Source organism: Frankliniella occidentalis, unplaced genomic scaffold, assembly GCF_000697945.3.
Source record: "Frankliniella occidentalis isolate FOCC.00 unplaced genomic scaffold, Focc_3.1 Scaffold19, whole genome shotgun sequence".
In the NCBI taxonomy this organism is placed as follows: domain Eukaryota; kingdom Metazoa; phylum Arthropoda; class Insecta; order Thysanoptera; family Thripidae; genus Frankliniella; species Frankliniella occidentalis.
The window spans coordinates 1,937,968-1,945,531 of NW_026267149.1; the positions used below are offsets into that span (position 1 = coordinate 1,937,968).

The 7,564-nt window shown below is 55.2% G+C and overlaps 1 protein-coding gene across 6 annotated transcripts in view; it reads right to left on the bottom strand.

Annotated features, from left to right (window-relative positions):
- Positions 1-7,564, bottom strand: part of LOC113207075 (microtubule-associated protein RP/EB family member 1) — a 389,806-nt gene that overhangs the window by 295,199 nt on the left and 87,043 nt on the right. The window contains exon 1 of one of the 6 annotated variants that reach the window (XM_052264468.1): positions 1,708-1,711. The exons of the other annotated variants lie outside the window; for them this stretch is intronic. The gene's annotated coding sequence lies outside the window, so the exon portion shown is untranslated. Of the gene's footprint in view, positions 1-1,707; positions 1,712-7,564 lie in introns of those variants that run through there. 6 annotated transcript variants of the gene reach the window in all.

Genomic DNA, 7,564 nt, shown 5'->3' on the forward strand with positions numbered 1-7,564 from the left:
TCCCACTTTAAGTCGTAGAAAATGTTTGGTCACCATGACCCCAAAATTTGGTGACTGTAGCCAATGTGGCGTTCATTCTGTTCCCGGTAAGGGACCATCCAAAAAGTACGTCCGTTATATTGGCCCGTCCGGAACTTCCAAGTTTAGCCTTTGTGATGTGTCATAGCCATAGCGCCTGGTGGGTAGGCCACACGTTGCCTTGAGTGCATGCGTGTATTGCGGGCTGGCCTACCCTAACTCTCGCAGGCGCCGAGCTCCTGTAATTTGCTGAATAAATCTAGAAGAATGGACGTATTTTCTGAAGGATCCCTAAGTTATTACCATAATACGTGCTGATGTATAATTCGATACAGCACATGTGTTTGTGTTTGAGTGGAGCATCTAAATACTCAGCCAGCACACGGTAAAAACAGTTTCTTGGTGTCTGGGAAGCCATCGGCATCGGCCTTTTTTTGTTAGATCCATTACAACATCCTGTTGTCAGCATTAATTACAAAATACATCGTCAATTTACGGTGACATTTTTTATAGTGTTGGGGTGCATATTTATGTGCAATTAGGAGGCTGGTAGAGTATGCATCCTGCTAAGAAAAAAAAGGACACAATTTCTGCAGTGAGGAACTACTGTAAATCTTTAACTCCGTGTCGTTATTGCATGTTACAAAAAAGGAGTAATTCTTTTGAAAGAAAACACTATATTGTTTTAGGGAGAGAAGCAGAGCAGATTTAACTTCTGCGTTTCGAGTGTTTGGTCATCATATTGCCGTTTTCCCCATCGTGATCATACAAAACTCCCGAGTAAAAGTGAGTGATGGAAGAAAGTGGTTCGCACGCCGTCTTGATCTGTAGCTGTTGCGGGAAAATGTACAACTTTCATTCGGTAATTTTCTTGACAGAGTTTTCCTTTTGGCAGAGTAGATGTTTCACTCAGCGATATCACTCGCACTCGAATGGACACGGCCTCCTCCGCTGGGCCCTCTCGGCCGTGCCGATATCGTCCCCAGCCTTATTCGCAGTCAGTGCACGTCCTGCAGGCACTTTAGTGAGTGCTGGGGATTAGATTAGTGGACGCCGTTACGGCTAGATGGAGTCGCGCGTCCTCGTGGAGCCTCTTTCGCTCGGACCGGGGCCAGGCCCGCCCGAGGCCCACCCGAGGCCCGCCCGTGGCCCGCCCGAGGACCACCCGAGGACCACCCGAGGTCCTTCTGGACAGTAGCCAAGTGTAAGCGGCGCGCCATTTCGCGGACGCAAACCACCGAACCTTCCACTTGACGAGCGCACTTCTCTGCGTCAACTCTTCACACTTGTTAAATCCAACATTTGCTTTGTGTAATACAGCCCATGCTCCATCCGCTAGTTTCAAAGCATTTTTTTTATTATAGTACTAAACATTGTTTTGTAAGGTTTTATGTTTATGTTTGTTTTCATGTTTTGTGCTCATTAGGGTTTAGTGAGCGAAAAGCAATGATTTGCGCGCGTGGGTGTGCAAATATTCTACATTTATTTTACCAGTCCGTGTCCGACGAGCGCGTTTGTGGCGATCGCAAAAGGTTTGGGCCCTCCCTCTCGTCCGCAGCCACACACCGACAAAGACATTTAATCAAGCGAATTATAACGGCCTGGGATTGGCAATCGTGTGTGATGGCGCTGTCAATTCATTAGCGCATGCGCCTACCTAAATCTGCGCGGCTTTTAGCCTAATTGCTAAACGGCACACTTCAGGACCAAACCCCACAGTCCTCACAGCAGCTTTACCACCCCTCCCCCACTTTACAGTTCCGGCGCCAGCATAAATTTATTGTTTCATACTTCTTTTTCCTAGCGCCGAAATGTTTATGGCCCTCTAGGACAGTACTGTACTTCCCACTGTCCGGGGCGGGGCGAGGCTTAGTGACTCTCTTTCATTATCAGCCTCTGCTCTGCCGAACGAGTCATGGTTTCGCATTCTTTTCATGGCTTTAATGCTGAAAGTATCACTCCTAAAAAAAATGAGTGAGCCGTGCAACGTGCAGCCACCAATAGAGCGTAAGTACGTGTCCATAGAACTCAAACTGCTGTCGGTGGAAATCTGTCGAAGCGAAATATACCGAACAAAAAACGGATATGCTTTCACAAGGAAAGTTTTTGAGGGTTTTTCCGCTGCGCCGCACTGCGCCACGCCACGCTCTGCCCCGATGCCCTCCGCTGTTTGACTTGGCGCCGGAAGCTGCTCCGTTTCGGTCCCGGACGGGTTCGGCGGAAGTTTCTGTTTGAGTGGTGAGAATCATTCAATAACAGGAGCGGTGTCGGGCGTGGGGGAGGCCGGGCCTGCGGCCGGAGGCGGGTTGGGGTGGGACGGGGCGGAGCGGGGCGGGCGTTTAGCGCTCATCGCTTTAATCCGGAGGGCGGACAAAACGGACATGACGGCGGCCGGGCGGGCGAACCTACCTGGTGTGGAGCAGCAGGGGCGGAAGGGGAGGGTAGGAACCGCTCCCATTTCAGTTGAAGGGGAGGCCTCGGATGGCCTCGGTGGACCGGGAGCACACTCCCTGCGCACTCTGCTTTGGCATTTCGGGCAGATCCGGGGGTGGTGGGTAATTAACTCTGACTGCCGCCTTTTGTCGGGCATATTTCTCTGTCGAGACGATCTAACCGAGGCGGACACTGACGGAGAGCGGCACAGCCGGCAGGGAGCGGAGGCTGCCGTTGCGGCCCTCCATCGGTGACTGATGACTGCGACTGACTGCAAGGTGTCGTGGCAGGTGGAGGTGGCTGCCGTTTGGGACTTCATTTGTTTCAAAATTCAAAAGTGTGTTGCTGTTTCAGCGCTGATAGAGTTTTTCTCTCGCTAACCACAGGTTTTTGTGTGCATATTCTAGGCTGGGGAGGACGCTCGGCCGCCCGTGATGCCACCCCTCTGAACGTCGTCCCCGCGGTGCCACGCGCGGTCCATGCGGCCCCGGCCGCCTCGACAGGTGAGTACCCCCCGGACCACACGGGGAGCCAATCAAAAAGAAATTGTCGTTTTTTTTTACCCTCCTCCGCTTCCTCATATATACGTCAAGCCTTCCGCCCTATTGCAGCCGCCACATACGGCGGCCTCCCCGAACTTAGTTGGCAAGTTGGAAAAGAGACTTCCCCCAGCGGCATCCGGTGCAGACCGCACCGCTGTTGCGGTGGTGGAGAAGAGGGGCGTAGGGGTGGTAAAGGGCACAGGGCCCGAGATTAAAAGTCTTGAATAAACAGTCTGGGGGGACCAAGTTATCGCACGAGTGAGGCCCCCAGCGGCCGCGCGCAGCCCGTGTGGATATATGGGCCTCCCCCCTCCCCCACTCTCTCTCTCATCCCCCTCATCCTTGTCCCCTGTGAAGCCCCGCACGGATTGAATCAAATTCGAATTCAAATAACTCCCCCCCTCCCCCTCCCCTCCGGGCACCCTTTCCTCCCCTGTGCGTGGCGCAGGGCACGCTTGGAGAAGGTAGCTGTGCGGGGCGGGCGTGTTCTCATTTTAACCAATGCCACGCGCTCCCGGGCGGGCTAGGTCACCGGGGCGGGGGAGAGGGGGGCACCGTGATCTATGTTAACCTTCCGTGGTTCAACCTAATCAAAAATACATGCATCTCGCGGCAGCAGCGGGCCGCTGGCCCCCGGACCCGAGGTGCCACCGCTGTGCCACCCGGTGGGGCGGGGCAGGGGCGGGCCACAGGACGAGCCCGAACGTGCCCGCACTGCTCAACCAGTCGACTGAGCCCACAGCCGTAATGGCGGTGTGTACACGGCAATTATTATTTTATAAAGAGCGCGGAGCTGCGGGGGTTCTAAATGCTCGAGTCGCAACGACTTCCCCGACCGCTGCTGGCGCTGCTGGAAGGGGCCGGGAAAATAATTTGTCACCTCCGCTGCAGACGCACGCGGTAAACACAAACCCAGCCGACCCTCCCGACACTAGCCTTTCACGAGCTCTCGCGCTGTGTCGCTCTGTCCGTCTTTCTTTTCTCTTGCTAGATTTGGTGCGCGAGATAAAGGTTTAGGCCCCAATCTAGAGAGAGAGAGAGAGAGAGAGAGAGAGTGAGAGAGAGAAGGCGCGCCGCGCGGCCGGCCCCCGGACCTCCGCGAGACAATAACATCAGCGCAACTCCATCAGAACGAAACAATTTTCCATTGAGGCGCTGTGTCGCGCGCGACAAACACTGAACTGAATGGGCTTCTAACGAATGGGAGCCCCGCCACCCCGTCCACCCTTGGCTGGCGCCCGGGGCCTTTCACCCCCGCCTCTGCTGCATTGTGGATGCGTTCCGACGGAAACGCAGCGGCAGTCGAGTAGGCCGGCCTGACGCCCCGAGAGGAGGAGATGGGGATGCAGCGGATGGAACTTATTCAAAGAGACGCCCGTGAAGGGCCTGCTGCTGAAAGGGCAGCGCGGCGAGGCGGCCGGGGCCCCGGCGCGACGGGGGAAGTGTGAGGGAGTGCAGCAGTGGGGCGACCGGATTTCGATTCGATCCCCGATGGGAGGACAGCAGCATTGGATGGGGCAGAGCGGGCCGGGGCGGGGGCGAGCGGGGTCGTCGACTTGCGCGTTGGCATTGGAATGGGGTCTGCGCGTCACGTTACGTTGTTCCCATCATGCCGCGGCGTGACGCTCTGCTGCGTCAGCACCCTAGCCAGCGCGTTGCGTGCGTCACATTGCGTCAACGTTCGTCTTCTTCTTCTTTTAGCAGACGATATTTAAAACACCTACACTCAGTGTACATAAGCAAAATGAAGGTGTCAGCGAGCTATAATTCTTCATAGGGCCGACTAACCTTTCTTCTGTAATGCGCTCCCCACCTCTCTCTCGCAACAAAAGAGCAGAGGCCTCACTGACAGTGTGTGTGTGTACTCTGTGCGTTCTGCACGACGCAGCATGCGAGTGGGCGTGGTGCGATAAATAAAGCTATCGGCAGCAGAGTGCGGTGTTGCCGTTGCTGATGAAGTCGCCGAAACAAAAGCTGGGCAAAAATAAAAAGGGGGGAGAGGGTTTGGGGGGACAGAATACTGTGACGGCGGCCTGCTCGGCCACTCTGCCGCAGCGTGGCGTGCCGCCGCAGCCGCCGCTGTGTGACTGGCGGTTCCACGCAGGATAACCGAAACGAGATTAACGACTTGTTTCCAACGGCGGCCTCGGCCCGCGCACCTAGAGGCCTGTGGTGTCGATAAACAAGGATGGAAAATAACAAATAACACGGAGGGAGGCGAGCGGGGTGATGATAACAAATAAAACTCGCTTACGTCCGTTGAATTTGAACGGCCGCCGATAAAGTGCCTGTCACCTATACAGAGACACGGGTACTCTAAACGAACGATCATTAGTCTCAGTAACCATCGAAAATGGGATGTGTTGCTGTGAAAGCCAACTATTTGATAACTTAGCTTAGATTCGTCCGGGTAGCGAAGAGTGGTTAATAGTTCGCTCTCTCAAATAAAACTTCGTTGTGTTGATTAAAGAATACTTTTCCGCGAAGCTTATTCCACCCACCTCGACTGCAAAGGTGAAATAGAATCGTCCACTGTGTTCCAGACCCATTAATGGCAAAGGGCAGAGCAGTGGGAATACCGAACAAACCCAGTACACCTGTAAACACACATTCCGCCCCCTCCCTTCCGCAGCCGCGCGTGTAGTATGCGCGCAGAGATACGCAGACGCGCACGCGCAGCCTCTTTGTCTCACTCAGTGGAGATACCGGGCGCGGGAGACGCGTGGCGCGATCATACCGCCCAAACATACGGTTGGCCTGGTCGCCCGACGGGGCCAGCGTTCTGCGTTAGTGTGGCAGCCCTGCCTGGCTGGCCCGGCCTGGCAGCACCCCCAGGGGCCGGTGCCGGGCAGCAGTGGGAGTCCCGACAGGGTGGGCCGGTGGGGCCTGCCTGAGTGGACGTGCTGGACTTGCTGGAACTGTAGGGTTGACTGTAATTGCGTGACTACTTAGTTATAGAAGCTACTCAAAAGAGTATGAAACTATATAAAGTTTAACTTACGCAAGATCACGTCTTGCGTAACAGCCTTTGCGATATCTCAAACCTCTGCGCCATTGACTGCATCTGCCATTATCACCTGGAAACGTTCTCGTGTCAGTCCTTTCTCGACAAATCGTAGGTAAACGTTTTGGTCAGGAGAGCACCAGGCTTTACACTGTGAATTGCTTACGAACTATGGGTTCGTAATGCAAACCAAAACGTTCGTAGCTTACGAAGGATTTGGAGCGTTGTATTACGAACTAATTGTTCGTAAGCTTACGAACAAATAGTTCGTAATGCAAACCGACTGTTCGTAAGACCCGTCTAGCCTTGCAAACAATCGGTTTGCAATACGAACAATTTCTTTGCAATACAAAGAACGAAAATTGTTCGTAACGTTGCCAAGTATTTAGTTCGTAAGCTTTTTACAGTGTACTATCGCTCAGCGGTATTCGCTGTTTGCACGACCGGTGTGCGTTGTGGGGTGTTGGAGCAAAGGCAAGAGATGCGCGGGGGGTTGCCAAGCCGTGTGGCTGGCTAGGGCGGGAACGGGAGTGGCCCGCAAGATGGACTCCTACTCGGCCAGGACCTCAAGGCCCGCCGGGTCCGCTCGGCGCTCCGACCTCGGAAACGAGAGGAGCTGAGGTCTGTTTCGGGTCTGGGCCGGGCCGACCGGAGGCCTTATCTGAGGAATAAGTATGCCAGCTGCCTGGGCGTCTCGCTGGCTGCCTACCCACTGGGGGCGGGGCCGGGAGAGAGATTGTAGCGGGTGGGGCGCAGAGAGAGACGGGCTGAATAACGAAAGCGACGGAATAAGAGAAACAGAGAGAGAGAGAGACGGACGGACGCAGAGGGAGAGAGAGGACATATTTATCCTGCTTTGCTTCCCCGGCGCTCTTAGAGTCCCCGAGGGCTGAAGATAAACCATACCCAGATACACACTGCATACGAATGGGAGGGTCACGCTGGGCGCAATTAGGGAAACAGGTCGCTCCGTCTGCGAAACACGACGTCGTCTTATTCTGGACCGGAAATTGAAAAGGACAGCAGGGGGGGGGGGGGGGGGGGGGGTCCGTTCATTCGGAATTGAGGTTTGAGGGGAAGGGGTAGTGCAGTGAGCGCACTCGAATTGGAAAAGTGATCCGGCCGCCGATAATGTAGGAGGGCACTCTGGGTGGACGCGCCACTGCATTTCCAAAGTTACTCGAAACGTTCACCGCTGGCACTGGGCAGATGAGGCCGGCGGTGGGGCAGGAGTGGGCGAGGCCGCCGCGGCTCGCGGGCTGCTGTGATTGGTCGCTCGGCCTCGCCGCTCTTTTGACGTCGAGGTTTTGAATGATTACCATCGGACGGTCAAATGACGGCGGCGGCTTCAAGTGCAGTCCTCGGATGGCGGCGCTGATTGCGTGGCGTGGCGGGGCGCGGCGGGGGCCGGGGCGTGTGTGTTTGTGACATTCAATTACCTAGCGCAGATCAGACAGAGGCCTTTAAATACCGTGTGTGTGTACTCTGTGCGTTCTGCACGACGCAGCATGCGAGTGGGCGTGGTGCGATAAATAAAGCTATCGGCAGCAGAGTGCGGTGTTGCCGT